Raw genomic sequence first — 20489 nt, 5'->3', positions numbered from 1 at the left:
CGACTGAGCGACTGATCTGATCTGATCTGCATTGAATCTATAGATTTCTTTGGGTTGTATGGACATTTCTATAACATTAATTCTTCCAATCCATGAACGTGGAATATCTGTCCATTATTTGTATCCTCTTCAATTTCCTTCATCAATAAATGTCTTACAGTTTTCAGCCTATGGGTCTTCTACCTCCTTGGCTAAGTGTATTCCTAGACATTTTATTCTTTCTGATCCATAGTAGGTGGAATTGTTTTCTTACTTCTCTGTCTGATAGCTCATTATTAGAGTATAGAAAAGCAACAGATGTCTGTATATTAATCTTGTGTCCTGCAACTTTACTGAATTCATTTATTAATTCTAATAGAGTTTTGGTGAAGACTTCAGGGTTTTATCATTTGCAAGTAGTTGCATTTGTATTTCTTCCCTTACACTTTTGATGCCTTTTATTTATTTTCATTGCCTGTTTGCTGTGGCCAGGACTTCAAATATATATCAAATAGAAATGATGAGGGTAATCTTCCTTGCCCTGTTCCTGATTTTGGAAGGAAAGGTTTCAGTTTTTCACCAACAAGTGTGATGTTACCTGTGGGTTTGTCATAAATGGCCTTTATTATGTTTTCAACTCTGTTGAAAACTTTTTATCATAAATGGGTGTTGCTGCCACTGCTAAGTTGTGTCCGACTCTGTGCAACCCCATAGAAGGCAGCCCACCAGACTCCCCTATCCCTGGGATTCTTCAGGCAAGAACACTGGAGTGGGTTGCCATTTCCTCCTCCAGTGCATGAAAGTGAAAAGTGAAAGTGAAGTCGCTCAGTCATGTCCGACTCTTAGCGACCTCATGGACTGCAGCCTACCAGGCTCCTCTGTCCATGGGATTTTCCAGGCAAAAGTACTGGAGTGGGTTGCCATTGCCTTCTCCGAAACGGGTGTTACATTTTGTCAAATGTTTTTTCTGGTCTATAGAAATGATTGTGATTTTTATCATTTGTTTTGTTAATGTGGCATATCACATAGATTAATTAATAAATATTGAACCACATACACTGAACTTATACTTGTAGTAGTTGTTGTTCAGTCACTCAGTCATGTCTGACTCTTTGTGACTTCGTGGACTGCAGCACGCCAGGTTTCCCTGTCCTTCACCATCTCCCGGAGTTTTCTCACACTCATGTTCATTGCGTCAGTGACGCCATCCAACCATCTCATCCTCTGTTGTCCCCTTTTCCTCCTGCTTTCAATCTTTCCCAGCATCAGCGTCTTTTCCAATTAGTCAGCTCTTCTCATCAGGTGGCCAAAGAATTGGAGCTTCAGCTTCAGCATCAGTCCTTCCAGTGAATATTCAGGGTTTACGTCCTTTAGGATTGACTGGTTGGATCTCCTTGCTGTCCACGGGACTCTCAAGAGTCTTCTCCAGCACCACATGGAAGGTATGAACTTATATATCTGGAAAAATCCAACTTGATCGTGGTGTATCATTTTTACAAATTGTTGAATTCAGTTTGTTAATATTTTGTTGAGGATTTTTGCATCTATATACATCAGAGGTAGTGATGTGTATTTTCTTTTTCAGTAGTGTCACTGATTAACCTGGTAAATCTGATTACCCTGGTATCAAGGTAATGGTGGCCTCAGAATGAATTTGCAAGTGTTTCTTCTTCTTCAATTTTCCAGAATAGTTTGAGAAAGATAGGTATTAACTCTTCTTTATGTTTGATAGAATTCCCCTGAGAAGCTGTCTGATCCTGGACTTCTATTTCTTGACAGTGTTTTGATTACTGATTTAACTTTAGTCCTAGTAATTGATCTGTTTAGATTATCTATTTCTTCTATTCAGTCTTGGAAGATACATATTTCTAGGAACTTATCATTTCCTCTAGGTTGTCTAATTTGTTGACATATAACTGTTTGTAGTATTCCCTAATGGTTGCGGTGTAATGTGTGATATTGGTTGCAATTTCTCTTTCATTTTTTGGCCCCCTTTCCTTTTTTCCTCAATGAGCCTGGCTAAAGTTTTATCAATTTTGTAATCTTAAAGAAAAAAAAATAGCTCTTGGTTTCATTGATCTTTTCCATATGTAGCTGGACTCTTGATGTGTTGGTGAGGGGAGGTGAACCCAGTGTCCTCTTACTCTGCCATCTTGATCTCTAATACTTTTGGTGTGGTTTTAAAAATTGGGGTCATATTGTAAATACTTTGTAATATTAAATAGATATGTAATATTTTTCTTGTTCTTTTTAAAGTTTTCAGTTATGTCATTAACATTTTCCCATGTCATTATATAACTCCACATTCTTATGGAGGAGTATTATACACCTATGTTTATAAAAATATTTAAATATTCTTCTATTTTAGGCTATAAGGTTGTTTAAGCAAGACTGCAATGATGTGACAGATGAATGGATAAAGCAGTTGTGGTATATATATTCAGTGGAATATTACTCAGCCATAAAAAGGAACAAATTTGAGTCAGCTGAACTGAGGTGGATAAGCCTAGAGCTTGTTATATAGAGTGAAGTAAGTCAGAAAGAGAAAAACTATTGTATATTAATGCATATATATGGAATCTAGAAAAATGGTACAAAATGATAAACCTATCTTCAGGTCAGGAATAGAGATGTAGAAGTACAGAACAGACATGTGGGCACTGTGAGGGAAGGAGAGGGTCAGAGGGATGAACTGAGAGAATAGCACTGAAATATATATATTGCCATATGTAAAATAGACAGCTAGTGGAAACTTGCTGTTTAACATAGGGAGCTCAACCTGATGTTCTGTGATGACCTAGAAGGATGGGATGGAGGTGGGTGGGAGGAGGCTTAAGAGGGAGTAGATATATGTATACTTATGGCTGATTCATGATGTTGTATGGCAGAGACCAACATAATATTGTTAATCAATTGTCTTCCAATTAAAAATAAAAAATATTTTTTAAAAAGCCTGCAGTGATGAAAGTATGTAAACCCGGATCATTTCCTGAAAGTTACTGGCAATTTACATTTCCACTGATGGTATATGAGAATGTCTTTTTCATGGACTCTCCTATAAACCTCATTACCTTTAAATGTTTCATTAAAATTATTGCCAATTTTAGAAGCAAAAATGGTATTCTGTTCATTTGTTGGATATAGACTTGTTTGTTTTTCCAAAGAGTTTTAAGAGAGATTTCCAGTTTCCTTGCTTTGTAGCATTTTGCTTCTCTGTTTGGCCTACTTCCTACCTCAGGGTGAAGAGAAGGCTATCTGGGCTGGAGGTGGAGGTGCTGACTTGCACAGTCTCTGTTCTTTGTCCCCTAATAGGTTAGGAGAATATCTCTCACCTGTAGGCTCCATCTAATAAATTCTGCTGGACTGAGGAGGGGTCTTCTTTCCCTCCCTCTGTCTGCTCTTCTGAAAAGTGGAAACACCCATATACACAATGAAACAAAGGCAAGCCCTGCTACTAGCCTATTCCCATGGTATTTTACTTAGTAGGCCTACAGCTTCCTGGATGCACTGTATTGCAGCTGCCTTTCTGAGAGCCTGCTTTGGGGGTAGCCACTGCACTTTTATTGATGACAAAGGCAGATCTTAAAAAAATGATGCTCCCATAATAGAGCATTTCAAATTGCTTGACACTCTCATCTTTCAGCTGAAGGGTGACAGAGGGGACACACTGAGTCTTGGGCTCTCCTTTCAGGTGACAGGGTAGTGAGTTTCAGGTGGTCAAGAGTCACACATTAGCCCACAATGTGGAGTGAAAGTAGTGGAAAACTCTAATTCTACTGGTAGGTTGGCCTCTAGTATCAGTTTTAAGGAAAGTTATCACCAACCTAGACAGCATATTAAAAAGCAGAGACATTACTTTGTCAACAAAGGCTTGTCTAGTCAAGGCTATGGTTTTTCCAGTGGTCATGTATGGATGTGAAAGTTGGACTGTGAAGAAAGCTGAGTGCCAAAAAATTGATGCTTTTGAACTGTGGTGTTGGAGAAGACTCTTGAGAGTCCCTTGGACTGCAAGGAGATCCAACCAGTCCATCCTAAAGGAAATCACTCCTGGGTGTTCATTGGAAGGCCTGATGTTGAAGCTGAAACTCCAATACTTTGACCACCTGATGCCAAAAGCTGACTCATTGGAAAAGACCCTGATGCTGGGAAAGATCGAGGCAGAAGGAGAAGGGGATGACAGAGGATGAGATGGTTGGATGGCATCACCGACTTGATGGACTTGGGTTTGGGAGGACTCCAGGAGTTGGTGATGGACAGGGAGGCCTGGCATGCTGCGGTTCATGGGGTCGCAAAGAGTCGGACATGACTGAGTGACTGAATTGAATTGAAATTGAACCAGTTTTAATGTGAGATGGTTCTTCTTTCATTGGCTATATCCTTACAGGTAGTTTGATTGGAATATCAAAAGTTTCTATCAGTGAATTATAACTATTCTAATTTAATTTTTTAAATTAGAAGTTTCCACTGGTTTATTTTCATGTGGCATCTGGGACTACTATTTGTACAGACCACATATCTTTATATGTTTCTTGTACTTTTAAAATGAATCAGCCTTTTTGCCACCCAGAAAGCATGTCATCCATTCTCCTCCCGCATTCTGTAACAGCGTTTTGCACAGCAGATGGTTTTTCACACTCATTTCCTCAGAAGCATCTGTCAAATAAGAGAGAATTGATATTATTTTCCTCCTTTGGAACACTCATCATATTCAGCCACCATCACGAGGACTATTAAACTCTCTGGACGGTGGTCCTTATACTCTGTAAGGCTTGTTTGGCCATTAAATATCCAGAAGGTAAACAATAATATAACATCAAGCATCATTATTTTTTTTTTAAAGTCCCAGCTTGATGAGTGACTATGGTACCTCTAATTATAACTTCTCTCTCTCTCTTTCATCCTGGCTGCATGGCTTGTAGAACCCTAGTTCCATGGTGAGGGGTTGAACAGTGTGGGCCCTGGAAGTGAAAGCCTGGAATCCTAACCACTGGACCAACAGGGAATTTTCTTTTTTAAATTACTCTTTTAATTACTATAATTTTGCCATTTTCATTTTTCATGTATTATCTTGGAATAGAGTTCCAGTTTCCTTGTTTATGAAGCATGGTTTTGCTTTGACTTTTACTTGTCCCAGGGAGGATTCTACCTTAAATTCCTTATAATCTCAATTTCCAAATAATTTTTCTTAGCGTCAATCTGGACAAACTGCAAGACTTTTTGTAATCGTCTTGCCACATCTTGCCTCACCCCCAAAGCTTTCCTTAATCCACTATACTTAAAGATACTCATAGTCTGATTCCTGTCCCCATTTCTTTTCTGATACTATTTTCTAAAAGGCCATTCCTGGCATTTCAAATCAGTGAAATGACCCTATCTCCATCCTCTTTTGCCCCTCTATGGCGTTTGATACTTGTCATCACCTCTCTCTTTGATATTCGTGGCCTGGATTCTGCTCCTGAGGAACATCTGTGACATAGTGAAAAGAGTCAGAGCCACAACGCTCCTGTTAACTTCTTTTTTTAAAAAAAATTTCCTTCTTTTTAATTGATGAACAACTTTTCTTTGTATGGATGTACCCTGTTTAGTTTATACATCCATCAGTTGATGGACATTTGGATTGTTTCCAGGTTTTACCTATTATGAATGATGCTTCTATAAACATTTATATACAAGCTTTTGTGTGGTATATATTTTCATTTCTCTTGAGTATATAACAAAGAATAGAATTGCTGGTTCATATGGGAGTTGTGTGTTTCCAAAGCCTGCCATTAACTTCTGTTTAGTGCTCAGCAAGATGTGTATTGTAAAGTTTATCTGTTTGTAAAATTTGGGTTACCATATCTACCTTGTAGGTATATTATGGAGATCAAATGAGATAATGCAGGTGAAAGCATTTTTGTATCCTCCTTTAACATTCATTCACTCAACAGCTATGCATTTAGAGACTTCTAAGGACCAGGAGGAGAAGGCAATGGCACCCCACTCCAGTACTCTTGCCTGGAAAATCCCATGGACGGAGGAGCCTGGTAGGTTGCAGTCCATGGGGTCGCTAAGAGTCAGACACGACTGAGCGACTTCACTTTCACTTTTCACTTTCATGCATTGGAGAAGGAAATGGCAACCCACTCCAGTGTTCTTGCCTGGAGAATCCCAGGGACGGGGGAGCCTGGTGGGCTTCCGTCTATGGGGTCGCACAGAGTCGGACACGACTGAAGTGACTTAGCAGCAGCAGCAGCAAGGACCAGGAACTGTTCTGAGAATAAAGAATCAGTGGTAACTCTGTCCTTAGGAACTTATAGCTTCTTGGTAGAGTCAGTATGAATCAAATAATTTTACAGAAAGATGTACAGCTGCAACTGTGATAAGGTCTGGAAAGGGAAAACATAAGGTGCTAAGAGAGGATTTAGTGGGAGCATTTGATACTCCTAGTCAGAGAAGTATAACGGGTCAAAAGGTGTTATAAAGTATAAAGCGTCATAAGATAGAGAAGTATAAAGTGGTCCTGAGGAGTGACCACTGAATTGTATATGATGTATAGAGGGTAACCAGGCAAAAGGATGAAAGAAAATGTTCTCAGGCACAGTCAAGGCCCTGAGGAGGGAAGGAGCCTAGCTGGCCCAGGAATGAAAAGAAGGCCACAGGGGCTGAAGTACAGAGGGTGGAAGAAGGTAGTGCTTCAGAGGCAGGAGAGGACCAGAACTTGTGGGGATGTGTAGGCCGTTAAGATTTGGTACTATCCTAAGAGTGATGGGAAGCCACTGGAATACCATTAGCAGACACATCGTGGGCAGTGCCAGAGTCAAATCTGTGTAGCTCAGATTCACGTGCAGTGTGGGGGGAACTGGAAGAAGGTAACAGTGGACCCAAGGTCACTGCTTCTCATTCCTTCCTGGTAATGACTGCTCTTCCTTATCTTGACCTCTGACTGTACTCCCTCCCTTCATGGTTTTGGCCTTTATATCCCAATTAAAAAAGAATGCTTATTGAAGTATAGTTGATTTACAATATGGTGTTAATTTCTGCTGTACAACAAAGTGATTCAATTATATATATACATGCATCCTTTTTTATATTCTTTTCCTTTATGGTTTATCACATGATATTGACTAGACTTCCCTGTGCTATACGGTAGGACCTTGTTGTTTATTCATCCCATATGTACTAGTTTGCATCTGCTAACTGCATCTGCTAGTCCCGAACTTTCACTCCACCCCTCCTCAACCCCACCATCTCCTTAGCAACCACAAGTCTGTTCTCTATGTCTGTGAGTCTGTTTTTGTTTCATAGATAAGTTCTTTCATGTCATATTTTAGATTCCATATATAAGTGATATCATAAGGTATTTGTTTTTCTCCTTCTGACTTACTTCACTTAATATGACAGTCTCTAGGTCTATCCATGTCGTTGCAAGTGGCATCATTTCCTTCTTAGTTTGTGGCTGAGTAGGATTCCATCAACCACATGTACCACATCTTTTTAATCCATTTATCTGTTGATGAGCATTTAGGTTGTTTTCATGTCTTGGCTGCTGTGAATAGTGTTGCTATGAATATAAGGGTACATGTGTCTTTTTGAATTATAGTTTTGTCTGGATTCCATATCCAACTTTTGACCACTGGCTAGAATGTCTATTTGGCAGCTCAGAAATTTAAGCACTTTCCCTTAGTCTCTGCAGATGGAGCCTAGGAAAACACCTTCAACTGTCCAGCTACCTTGGCACTCATATCCCATGTCATCATGCCACATACATATCTGTGGTCATCAACCATAGCACCTCTGTAATGATTTCATCATGAGACTATCTTCCTGAGCCCCATCTTGGTCCTCAGATTTGCTCGATTCCACTTTGTCATACACAGTGCTATGCCAGATCAGTATTCCAGTTCCAAACCCTCCAATTTTGGCTTTTCTCTGCTTAACTTCCCCAAACTCTTTTCATCTTTCCTACATTCTAGTCAAACAAGTTTACTTACCATCTTCTAATTTTCTACCTCCATCTGTAGGTACTATGAATATGCTAATACTCTCCCTCCCAATACAATTCTGCCTTCATTTCCATCTGCAGGAATCCTTGTTGTCTTTTATGCCTCAGCTGAAATACCACTGTTGACAGGAAAGCTTCACAGACTCGTCCAATCTTAGATGAGGTGTCCTCCTTCTGAACTTCCTGAAGCACTTTCTTTCTCTCTCTTTAATGACTCCTATCACACTGGGATTTGTTTTATACATATATTGTATATTTGTTTTAGTCTCTCTACTGAGCTCGTCCCCCCTTGAGATCTAGGACCACATATTATCTGTGTATTAGTTATAACACTCATATTTGTGCCTTGTGCAAGGAAGATGTTCAGTAAATATTTATCAAATCATTATATCTATTATGATAATAGTGATGCGTACAATTCAAACTCACTTTTCTGTTCTTCAGTGCTGTGATGTCTTTGCTGCATCCTTTTAGGAATTTGGAGAATATATATATATATATATATATATATATATACTTTTTTTCTCACTTGACTATTTCCTAACTCTTTCCCATTTCCAAGTGTACAAATATGAGAAAGACATTCTTGAGCTGTATGTTGTAAAGAGAAGAAAGCAAGAGGCAAACCAAGCAATTCCTTTCACTTTTCATCTTGGTTAGAAGCCAACATAAATGCTTTTGCTTCAGAACAAGCATATTTCCTGCCGTGAAGGTTTGGCTGTTTATCCTGGGACCCCTCTTCACCACTGGCTGCCCTCGAACGACTATTAACCCCTGCTTTGAGCCAGCAAACCAGATGTGGGTTTTTTAAGCAAATTATTGGTTACTTCACCACATGTAGTTTTTGCAGTTAAGTGTTTCCAGCTTCTCAGAGCATTCCACAGGAATAACATCATATTTTTCCTCCAACCTGTTAATTAACATAATTATTTATCAGCCCAAAACCACAGCTTGAGTTTGTTAAGTGGCTAGCAGAACATATATTCACTGGATGGAGCCCAGTGCTATTGGAGAGAGAACAATTCAGCAATAAACAAAAAGGGAAGTCATGTGGGGAATGGGGGACACCCTCCATGCCTCCTGTTGCTTCTGAGTACCCATCATTTTGTGCTCAGGCTACACCCCAGCTGTTGGCTGGAGTTTGCCAATATCTAGTCATTGAGTCAACATATTTCATTTCTTTACAATGAAAGATTTTTTCATGTGATCTTAAGTTCCCACCGAGCTCCAATATTTGAAATCTGTCTTTGTAGATCCAAAGGATTCAATGTTGAAGCGGAAGTGAACCCAATTTTTCTTGCCACTCCTCAAATCTCATGTCACTTTCTTGGGATTAGCAGTGAGTTCATCTTGAGATCCTGCGCACTACACTCCTTCCTCAAGCTGCCCCTGTTTCATCAACTGGCAAAGAATGGCACCTTTCTCTTCTGACAACAGTTCTCAAAGTGTCTTCCAGGAGCTCAGAGAGTCCCAGAGACTAGATCAAAGCCATTTCTATCAGAATGGTCAAGCATTATTTGTCTTCCTTCTTGTTCTCTCACAAGTGTACAGAAGAGCTTTCCAGCAGCTGCACAGCATACGATATGACAACAGACTGAAAACAGAAACAGAACCCAGCTATCTTCTATGAAGCCAGATATGGAATTAAAGAGATTCACAAAACCAGTAAATGATGCCACATTATCACTACCTTTTTTTAGTTTTGGAAAATATACTTATTGTTCATAAAGTGTGATTTTTATATAAAAGGATAAGGTTTCACTGCTATTTTTAAGTAAATTAAAACAAAAAATTCTGTTTTAATTTCTGACATAGTAATTATCAACAGATATTATTACCCAGATAAACAAAAGCACTTTGGGAGTCTTAATAATTTTAGGAGTGTGAAGTGGTGAGACCCAAAGTCTGAGACCCACTGTCTTTCACATATCATTTAGTTGAAAAGTCCTTATGTTACCAAGCTTCCGTTATTACATTAGGCAAACAACATGCTCCTTAGAAGTCAAGCACATTAGATATATGTAACTGCTTTAACACTTTGACAAGGATCATGACAAATGGTTTCATCCATTTCACAGTCAACTGAGATAACCTCTCAAAGGCCTGAAGCTATCTTGCTCTAGAAACCAATCTCCTGCATAGTTACAATCAAAGTGCTATTAGGGGAGGCAGTAATAGCTATGAGGGATGAGAGAAACTCGTAGCTATGGGATTAAAAGAAAGAAAAAAGAGTCTTGGAATTAAGTTGATGTTTGGGGAAACACTCATGGATAAGGACACTAGCCATCTACAAGTTTTCTCTCATCACTATTATTCCTTGAGAGCAGAAAACACATTTTTGGAATTCAGCTACTGCCTGCCCTGTGGTTTTTATGAAGACGATAATTAGTAGCTTGCAGTGGATTTCATGTGAAAGTCACAGTGGCTCCAGGCGGGACCAGTGATGGATAGATGTCCAAAGGTTTGAGTAGAAGTTTACACTGCGGAACCACAAAATGTTTGGATTTGACTCCAATTCCCGTAAAGTAGACCCCATCCTGGAACTTCCCGTGACTATATTCTGCTTCTCTCAGAGCTCATTGACAAAAAGCCTTTCCAGCAAGCAGTGGTTGATTAACACATTAGTACTCACCCTCACCATTCCATTCTAAGAAAAACCCCACACACCCACGGCCCAGAGTAATTTCCATTCTGTTTGCAGAAAGAAAGTAATAGCTTATTCACACCATTTTGACGAGGGTCACAATCTCCCTAAGAGTAGAAAGAATTGTAGCAACAGTTCAGTTAATAAGTTTTTCTTGAACTACTAGAAACATCACATGATGAGGGTGAGAGGTGTGTAAATTAACTTTGGAGGGTGGATTATAAGTCCCTTTAACATTAATATCAAGAATTCAATGAGTCATTGTTCCTTCCTGTCCATGCATTGCTACAGTCTCCTTCAAAATTACTCTCAATAACTTTAAGAGGTGTCAAGTGGCTGTCCTGATTGTGCTAAGGAAGATGCCCAATCAACCTAGATATTAATTCTTAAGTGTATTTGTTAGCTATCGAACCCAAAATTGTGCTCCTCCATCTTCAGTACTTTAAAAATGTTAACTTTCATTATTTGCACTTGCCTTTTTCCTGCGTGTGTGTGTCAGTTACTCACTCCTTCCATTAGAATAGAACTTCATGAGGCAGCAACTTTGTTTGGCTGCACTATATTCCTAGCACCTAGAACAGTGCCTGGCACATAGGGGCTCTCAATATGTGTTGAGAAAAAGGACTGAAGTCACAATATCCTCTATGAAAGTTTTTTTTCTCCAGGCACAATCATTCTTCTTTGATGGGGTCTACTCTGAAACTCAGAGTTTTAAGCTCTACTAACATCTGAGCTTGTATCTTAGCAAGGACAGATTCAGAAGTATAAGGCAGGCTCCTGTCACTGAACTGCCCACAGTGTCTTGGGGGGCTCTACCAGTTGGAGTTCTGCAGGAAGCAAGAGAATTAGGTAACTTGAAGACAGGCTAATAAAAGGTCCCTCTGTAAAGGTGTGGGCAACGTTTAAAGAATCAAATGAAGTATGCTGCCATTCACTTTAGTTAATAAAGCCAAAGAGTTATTATTTCCCTAGAATCTCAAGAATGTGGGTCGTAAGGAGAGGGTCCTAAAAGGATCTGGATGTTCTGGGGAAGAAATATAGCCACCTTTGCTAAGTGCCACCAGAATTGAGCCAGAATCACGAAAACAGAAAGGTAAAAGACTGATGGTGGAGGGGTACGAGGGAGGAGGAAGGTAAAGGATTCATGGACCCGCGTGATAGGAAAAGAAACGCCATGTGGTACAGCGTCTCCTGGATTCAATGTGAATGTCATTGCCTGATGGTAACACTGCAGTGTTCTCTAAGTGATGGCAACGATTCTTGGCTTTATCTTGAAAAAGTACCTGTGGAGCCATAGGATTTTGGAGTAGAGTGCAACATTTTCTATTAATGGTCTTAATAGAAGAACTTGCAGGAGTTATGCTAACTAACCTGTGAACTCCAGGGTAACAAAGATCTGCCCTCCCCCAACCCAGGGAGGATGAGGAGGACAGAGCAGATTGTGGGGCAAGGGACAGAAAACCCTGTCCTCACCCATATAGAAAGGCTAGCACATAGTGAGTGACCAGCACATGGTTGCTAATAATTCTATTAGACACCCAACAGATTGGTTGGATTTTTTTAGATTTTCGAGGTCCCTCTTAGGAAACTTGAAGCAAGTGGAACTGGAATAGTCAGAGCTCTTTCAATAGCCCTGCCCAGAGTTGCTTTCAAAAGCAGCACATTCAACCAGATTTGCATGCAGGCAGTCTGGCTCCAGTCCTTGACTCCCAGGTCCCTGGGCGGGGGGCCACCATATCTCCTCAGTTCTTGCTGATCTCAGGAACACAAAGGCTGCTTCCTGTGGGCCATGTGCTCTTGCTCTCTCTCTCTCTCTCTCTCTCTCCAGATGGCTGTTTCTGACTGTAGGCACTGGATGACCAGAAGTACTGAGGTGTTAAACCCTCCACAAACAGCCTGGACTCAGGGGATAAGTACTCCAGCCACTCACCCCTCAAGTGGGTAAGCCCAAACCTGTTCTTCATAGCTCCTTGTTGCTTCCTAGCAGCCCTGGGAGCACTGGTTGCCCTCAGCGTGACCTTGCTCATGAATTCACCCTGCACTGGCTTTCTTCTCTTCCCTGGCCCACTGTCCACTCCTCTCCCGGTTCTTTCTAGAACTGCCTCCCAATTAAGTTGCTTGTACTCAAATGCTTGTCTCAGGGCTGCCTTGGGAGCAGTCCAAGCCTAAGGAATGCCTACTCTGAACTCCTTAACTTAAATTTCCCCCCTGCTTTAATATTTCTATCCTCCTAGCAAACCCTTCCATTGGGAATCACTTTCATATTGATGATTTATACCATAGGGTGAATTTAAGCTAATGTATCACCATTCCCAAAGTTTTAATGTTTAATGGGGGAAGTCAACCAAATGCTGTCAGCCATCCCCTTCATGAGGGGTGTTCAGCAGAACTGACCTCCTTTCCCCTAAATCAACCCTCTGCCTTGCATTCCAAAGTGCCACTAAACTGTCCCTCCTCTCTCATCAATAACCCACTGATTTTGTCCTTTGGAAAACAGTTGACTTTTGTGGGGTTTTTTTTTTTTTTTTTTACTTTAATACTGTTTCTTTTCTCTTTCTTTTTTAATTTTTAAATTACAGAAGTATGATAACATCTAGAGGAGACTCGGAAAATACAGAACAAAGTTCATATAGTTCCACTGTATATTACAATGACTTTTAAGTAGATAAATTAAGCTTTTTAGCTGAGTTTCAGTATCAAATTCTCAAAAATTAATAGAATGAATATGCATAAAAGTAGTAGGATATAGTAGTCCTGAAAAGTATTATGAACCAGTTCAACATAATTAAGATTTACACAATTTTCACACAATAGTAGGATACAAATTCTATTCAAGTTTCCATAAACTATAAACTAGAAGACACTGGATCACATCCAGGGACACAAAGAAGGGGTAAAATTTTCATGGTTTCCAAGTTAACTTTTGGAAAAAAGAAGAGAGAACACACATATGATTCTTGTTCCTCTGCTTTTTTCCAGGGCTAACGTAGGTAGTCCATTGATTTTCATGGCTTTTGCTATCACATGTGTGTGGGTAACTTCTAACTCTGTACCTCCACAATTGATTTTTCACCCAAACCCCGGTCTCCCACTGTCTACATATATGTCGCTTATTCTCTAATACAACCTACAGTATTTGCATCTACTGTTGCAAGATGTAATTCCTCACCTTCACTTCACAATGTCTCCTTTTCTTAAGTTCCTTATTTATACCAAAGGTAACACTCTTTCTACAATCTTTTAGTTTTATAATCTGGTCATGTGTGATTCTACTTTGGCTCCTCAACCCTTTTCCACTTTCCAAGTCTTCTCTAACCACGTACACCCATTCTGTTCAGGTTGCTCTATGAGGAGCTGGGCGAATTTCACCCAGGATCTGCATTTACTATGTCATTCTGCAGCTAAAAAACAAAAACAAAAACCTACTGGTACCTTTCAACTGACTTTAGGATAGAATCCAAGTTTCTTAAAACTGTGTGTTTCTGTCTTTCCTCTTTAAAATATTTTTAAATTTTAATTTCCTCTAGTCTGACCAAAAACCTCTTTACTCAATTTATCTTTCTCTTTTTCCCAAAATAAATTGTCCCCTCCAACTGGACTATTCAGTGCTCCCTGAATGTGCTCGTTCTTGTCTGGGGTTTTGCTCAAGACCCTTCTCTACATGCAGTAGGTAACATATCGTGAGCCCTTCCTATACACAAAGTATTTTGCAAAAGCATTATATATTAACTTATTTGATCTCTACTGCAGCTCTGTGTGCTAAAAATTATTATTATCTACATTTTACAAATACAGAAACCAAGGAACCAGAAGATAAGGCACGTGACCACATTATATAGTCAGCAAAAGATAAAGTAAGATGAGAACTCCTTTCTGCCTGAATACTGTTGAGAAAAAAACAGCACTTGGAGATCCTTTCAGTGCCATGTTGGATTACTGTCTAACAGGCTTCGACAGAGAGTATCTGATTCTTTAGGGTAATGTACCTTTGTTTAACTTACAGTTAAAAATTTATCTCTTCAAGAAAATTAGAGATACCAAGGAAACATTTCATGCAAAGATGGGCTGGATAAAGGACAGAAATGGCATGGACCTAACAGAAGCAGAAGATATTAAGAAGAGGTGGCAAGAATACACAGAAGAACTGTACAAAAAAGATCTTCATGACCCAGATAATCACGATGGTGTGATCACTGACCTAGAGCCAGACATCCTGGAATGTGAAGTCAAGTGGGCCTTAGAAAGCATCACTATGAACAAAGCTAGTGGAGGTGATGGAATTCCAGTTGAGCTATTTCAAATCCTGAAAGATGATGCTGTGAAAGTGCTGCACTCAATATGCCAGCAAATTTGGAAAACTCAGCAGTGGCCACAGGCCTGGAAAAGGTCAGTTTTCATTCCAATCCCAAAGAAAGGCAATGCCAAAGAATGCTCAAACTACCGCACAATTGCACTCATCTCACACGCTAGTAAAATAATGCTCAAAATTCTTCAGGCCAGGCCTCAGCAATACGTGAACCGTGAACTTCTTGATGTTCAAGCTGGTTTTAGAAAAGGCAGAGGAACCAGAGATCAAATTGCCAACATCCGCTGGATCCTCAAAAAAGCAAGAGAGTTCCAGAAAAACATCTGTTTCTGCTTTATTGATTATGCCAAAGCCTTTGACTGTGTAGATCACAATAAACTGTGGAAAATTCTGAAAGAGATGGGAATACCAGACCACCTGATCTGCCTCTTGAGAAATTTGTATGCAGGTCAGGAAGCAACAGTTAGAACTGGACATGGAACAACAGACTGGTTCCAAATAGGAAAAGGAGTACGTCAAGGCTGTATATTGTCACCCTGCTTATTTAACTTCTATGCAGAGTACATCATGAGAAACGCTGGACTGGAAGAAACACAAGCTGGAATCAAGATTGCCAGGAGAAATCTCAATAACCTCAGATATGCAGATGACACCACCCATATGGCAGAAAGTGAAGAGGAACTAAAAAAGCCTCTTGATGAAAGTGAAAGTGGAGAGTGAAAAAGTTGGCTTCAAGCTCAACATTCAGAAAACGAAGATCATGGCATCCAGTCCCACCACTTCATGGGAAATAGATGGGGAAACAGTGGAAACAGTGTCAGACTTTATTTTTCGGGGCTCCAAAATTACTGCAGATGGTGACTGCAGCCATGAAATTAAAAGACGCTTACTCCTTGGAAGGAAAGTTATGACCAACCTAGATAGCATATTGAAAAGCAGAGACATTACTTTGCCAACAAAGGTTCGTCTAGTCAAGGCTATGGTTTTTCCTGTGGTCATGTATGGATGTGAGAGTTGGACTGTGAAGAAGGCTGAGCGCCGAAGAATTGATGCTTTTGAACTGTGGTGTTGGAGAAGACTCTTGAGAGTCCCTTGGACTGCAAGGAGATCCAACCAGTCCATTCTGAATGAGATCAGCCCTGGGATTTCTTTGGAAGGAATGATGCTAAAGCTGAAACTCCAGTCCTTTGGCCACCTCATGCGAAGAGTTGATTCATTGGAAAAGACTCTGATGCTGGGAGGGATTGCGGACAGAAGGAGAAGGGGACGACAGAGGATGAGATGGCTGGATGGGATCACTGACTCGATGGATGTGAATCTGAGTGAACTCCGGGAGTTGGTGATGGACAGGGAGGCCTGGCGTGCTGGGATTCATGGGGTCCCAAAGAGTCGGACACGACTGAGTGACTGAACTGAACTGAACTGAAAAATTTATTAGGACCCACGTGCTGAAGTTACTTTAAATTATACAAATGATTTTTGCGTAGATCTTTGTCCAGTGGAAAAGGGAGGCCCAAATTTATAGATTTATATCTACTATTGCGGGCAGGAATCCCTCAGAAGAAATGGAGTGGCCATGATAGTCAACAAAAGAGTCCGAAATGCAGTACTTGGATGCAATCTCAAAAACGACAGAATGATTTCTGTTCATTTCCAAGGCAAACCATTCAATATCACAGTAATCCAAGTCTATGCCCCAACCAGTAACGCTGAAGAAGCTGAAGTTGAACACTTCTATGAAGACCTACAGGACCTTTTAGAACTAACACCCAAAAAAGATGTCCTTTTCATTATAGGGGACTGGAATGCAAAAGTAGGAAGTCAAGAAACACCTGGAGTAACAGGCAAATTTGGCTTTGGAATACGGAATGAAGCAGGGCAAAGACTAATAGAGTTTTGCCAAGATAATGCACTGGTCATAACAAACACCCTCTTCCAACAACACAAGAGAAGACTCTATACATGGACATCACCAGATGGTCAACACCGAAATCAGATTGATTATATTCTTTGCAGCCAAAGATGGAGAAGCTCTATACAGTCAGCAAAAACAAGACCAGGAGCTGACTGTGGCTCAGACCATGAACTCCTTATTGCCAAATTCAGACTTAAATTGAAGAAAGTAGGGAAAACCACTAGACCATTCAGGTATGACTTAAATCAAATCCCTTATGATTATACAGTGGAAGTGAGAAATAGATTTAAGGGCCTAGATCTGATAGAGTGCCTGATGAACTATGGAATGAGGTTCGTGACATTGTACAGGAGACAGGGATCAAGACCATTCCCATAGAAAAGAAATGCAAAAAAGCAAAATGGCTGTCTGGGGAGGCCTTACAAATAGCTGTGAAAAGAAGAGAAGTGAGAAGAAAGGAGAAAAGGAAAGATATAAGGATCTGAATGCAGAGTTCCAAAGAATAGCAAGAAGAGATAAGAAAGCCTTCTTCAGTGATCAATGCAAAGAAATAGAGGAAAACAACAGAATGGGAAAGACTAGGGATCTCTTCAAGAAAATCAGAGATACCAAAGAACATTTCATGCAAAGATGGGCTCAATAAAGGGCAGAAATGGTATGGACCTAACAGAAGCAGAAGATATTAAGAAGAGGTGGCAAGAATACACAGAAGAACTGAACAAAAAGATCTTCACAACCCAGATAATCACGATGGTGTGATCACTGACCTAGAGCCAGACATCCTGGAACGTGAAGTCAAGTGGGCCTTAGAAAGCATCACTACGAACAAAGCTAGTGGAGGTGATGGAATTCCAGTTGAGCTATTTCAAATCCTGAAAGATGATGCTGTGAAAGTGCTGCACTCAATATGCCAACAAATTTGGAAAACTCAGCAGTGGCCACAGGCCTGGAAAAGGTCAGTTTTCATTCCAATCCCAAAGAAAGGCAATGCCAAAGAATGCTCAAACTACCGCACAATTGCACTCATCTCACACACTGGTAAAGTAATGCTCAAAATTCTGCAAGCCAGGTCAGCAATATGTGAACCGTGAACTTCCTAATGTTCAAGCTGGTTTTAAAAAAGGCAGAGGAGCCAGAGATCAAATTGCCAACATCTGCTGGATCCTCAAAAAAGCAAGAGAGTTCCAGAAAAACATCTATTTCTGCTTTATGTACTATGCCAAAGCCTTTGACTGTGTGGATCACAATAAACTGTGGAAAATTCTGAAAGAGATGGGAATACCAGACCGCGTGATCTGCCTCTTGAGAAATTTGTATGCAGGTCAGGAAGCAACAGTTAGAACTGGACATGGAACAACAGACTGGTTCCAAATAAGAAAAGGAGTACGTCAAGGCTGTATATTGTCACCCCGTTTATTTAACTTATATGCAGAGTACATCATGAGAAACGCTGGACTGGGAGAAACACAAGTTGGAATCCAGATTGCCGGGAGAAATATCAATAACCTCAGATATGCGGATGACATCACCCTTATGGCAGAAAGTGAAGAGGAACTAAAAAGCCTCTTGATGAAAGTGAAAGTGGAGAGTGAAAAAGTTGGCTTCAAGCTCAACATTCAGAAAACGAAGATCATGGCATCCAGTCCCACCACTTCATGGGAAATAGATGGGGAAACAGTGGAAACAGTGTCAGACTTTATTTTTTGGGGCTCCAAAATCACTGCAGATGGTGACTGCAGCCATGAAATTAAAAGACGCTTACTCCTTGGAAGGAAAGTTATGACCAACCTAGATAGCATATTGAAAAGCAGAGACATTACTTTGCCAACAAAGGTCTGTCTAGTCAAGGCTATGGTTTTTCCTGTGATCATGTATGGATGTGAGAGTTGGACTGTGAAGAAGGCTGAGCGCCGAAGAATTGATGCTTTTGAACTGTGGTGTTGGAGAAGACTCTTGAGAGTCCCTTGGACTGCAAGGAGATCCAACCAGTCCATTCTGAAGGAGATCAGCCCTGGGATTTCTTTGGAAGGAATGATGTTAAAGCTGAAACTCCAGTCCTTTGGCCACCTCATGTGAAGAGTTGACTCATTGGAAAAGACTCTGATGCTGGGAAGGATTGGGGACAGAAGGAGAAGGGGACGACAGAGGATGAGATGGCTGGATGGCATCACTGACTCGATGAACGTTAGTCTCAGTGAACTCCAGGAGTTGGTAATGGACAGGGAGGCCTGGCGTGCTGGGATTCATGGGGTCGCAAAGAGTCGGACACAACTGAGCGACTGATCTGATTTGATAGCATTAACCAGTTTTGTTTTTAACTTAGCAACTTTATTTCAGTATTCTAAGTCTCATTAATAGTATATCCTTTGATTTCTCCTTTATTCTGTTGTCAACTTTATTATACTACTGATTCCCTCATTAATAAGTGAAACTTGGAAGGTGTATATTATATATTTTTATGACAGTCTTGCCTTTAACTTTTAGAAAATTATACTTTGAGAATCAGAGCCTACACACTCAATTATTTGGCTAATAATTTAGCACTTCCCAGCTTCAGAATACCTGCCCCTTGTGCCTATATCCAAACTTACCAAATTAAACAAAGACTCTCCAGCACCCTTGAGACCTTCTCTGACTATTCCAACTCATGTTCACCATTGTCTTCTTAGAACTTCTAGAATACTTGTTGATCTTAATGACATGCTACTTTAACTTTTTACCTTGTCCTTTTATTCATTTATTTGAATCTGTATCTGTATTTAGCTATCTACTTATCTATTTCCTTCCCTTTCAGGTGGATACTGAACCCTATGAACTATTCCTTCAAGAAGATTTTAAAATTATGTACATATGCTCCATTCCCAATGCTGCCCCCAAGGTGCTTAGGATAGCTTTGAGCACATAGTATATGTTCAATAAATAGACAGTGAATAAAATTTTATTTAGCTTTGCAGAGGAGTCTTTGCTCCAGCTCAGAATTCTCATTGATTTATTTTTAAGCAACTTCAGACAAAACAGAAAGACATTGTATCCAAGAATGAGAAGCCTTTAGGAAAGAATAATAGTGACTAGGAAATTCTGTTATCACTCAAGGAGGGGGAAAATATCTTAGGCAAGCCCGAGGATTCTAACAGTTAACTTTAGAATTTGTCCATATAGTTAAACCTCATTCCAAATGCCACTTTTCTAAAAAGCCAGCTTAGTGGCAGTCTGTGCCTTCCTTTTTCATCCACAACTCTGTTTAATTTCAAAACAAGGGCAGATAAAATATGCTAATACACAGCAAGTCTCCCCATTGCTATTCATTAGGAAGCCCTTTTCCAGTGTGCGAGTCCAGTCTTCCGTGAATTCACAAACAAATGATTGCCCTTGTTACTGGCATTCCACACCGGTGATAAAACATTTGAGTGAATCAGCCTTGGCCCAACTGTGCAAGTTTTCTTCTGGAAGGTGCTTCATTCTTTTTCTTGCATATATGGGAGTGGATCTATGTGCACTTGTAGGATGTTTTAAAACAAATGTGCTTCAGTGTGCTGGGGCATTAACGGGAAATCCTCTGAGACTTCCACTGGGAGGTGGTGGAGGGAGTGGGGATGGTGGTGGTGGTAGTGGTGTGTTTTATGAGTTCAAAGTCTTTGCACTTGAGCTGGAGGAGCCTGCT

Source organism: Bos indicus x Bos taurus, chromosome 8 (assembly GCF_003369695.1).
Source record: "Bos indicus x Bos taurus breed Angus x Brahman F1 hybrid chromosome 8, Bos_hybrid_MaternalHap_v2.0, whole genome shotgun sequence".
NCBI classification, from domain to species: Eukaryota; Metazoa; Chordata; class Mammalia; order Artiodactyla; family Bovidae; genus Bos; species Bos indicus x Bos taurus.
Note: the sequence above shows the minus strand (reverse complement) of the source record.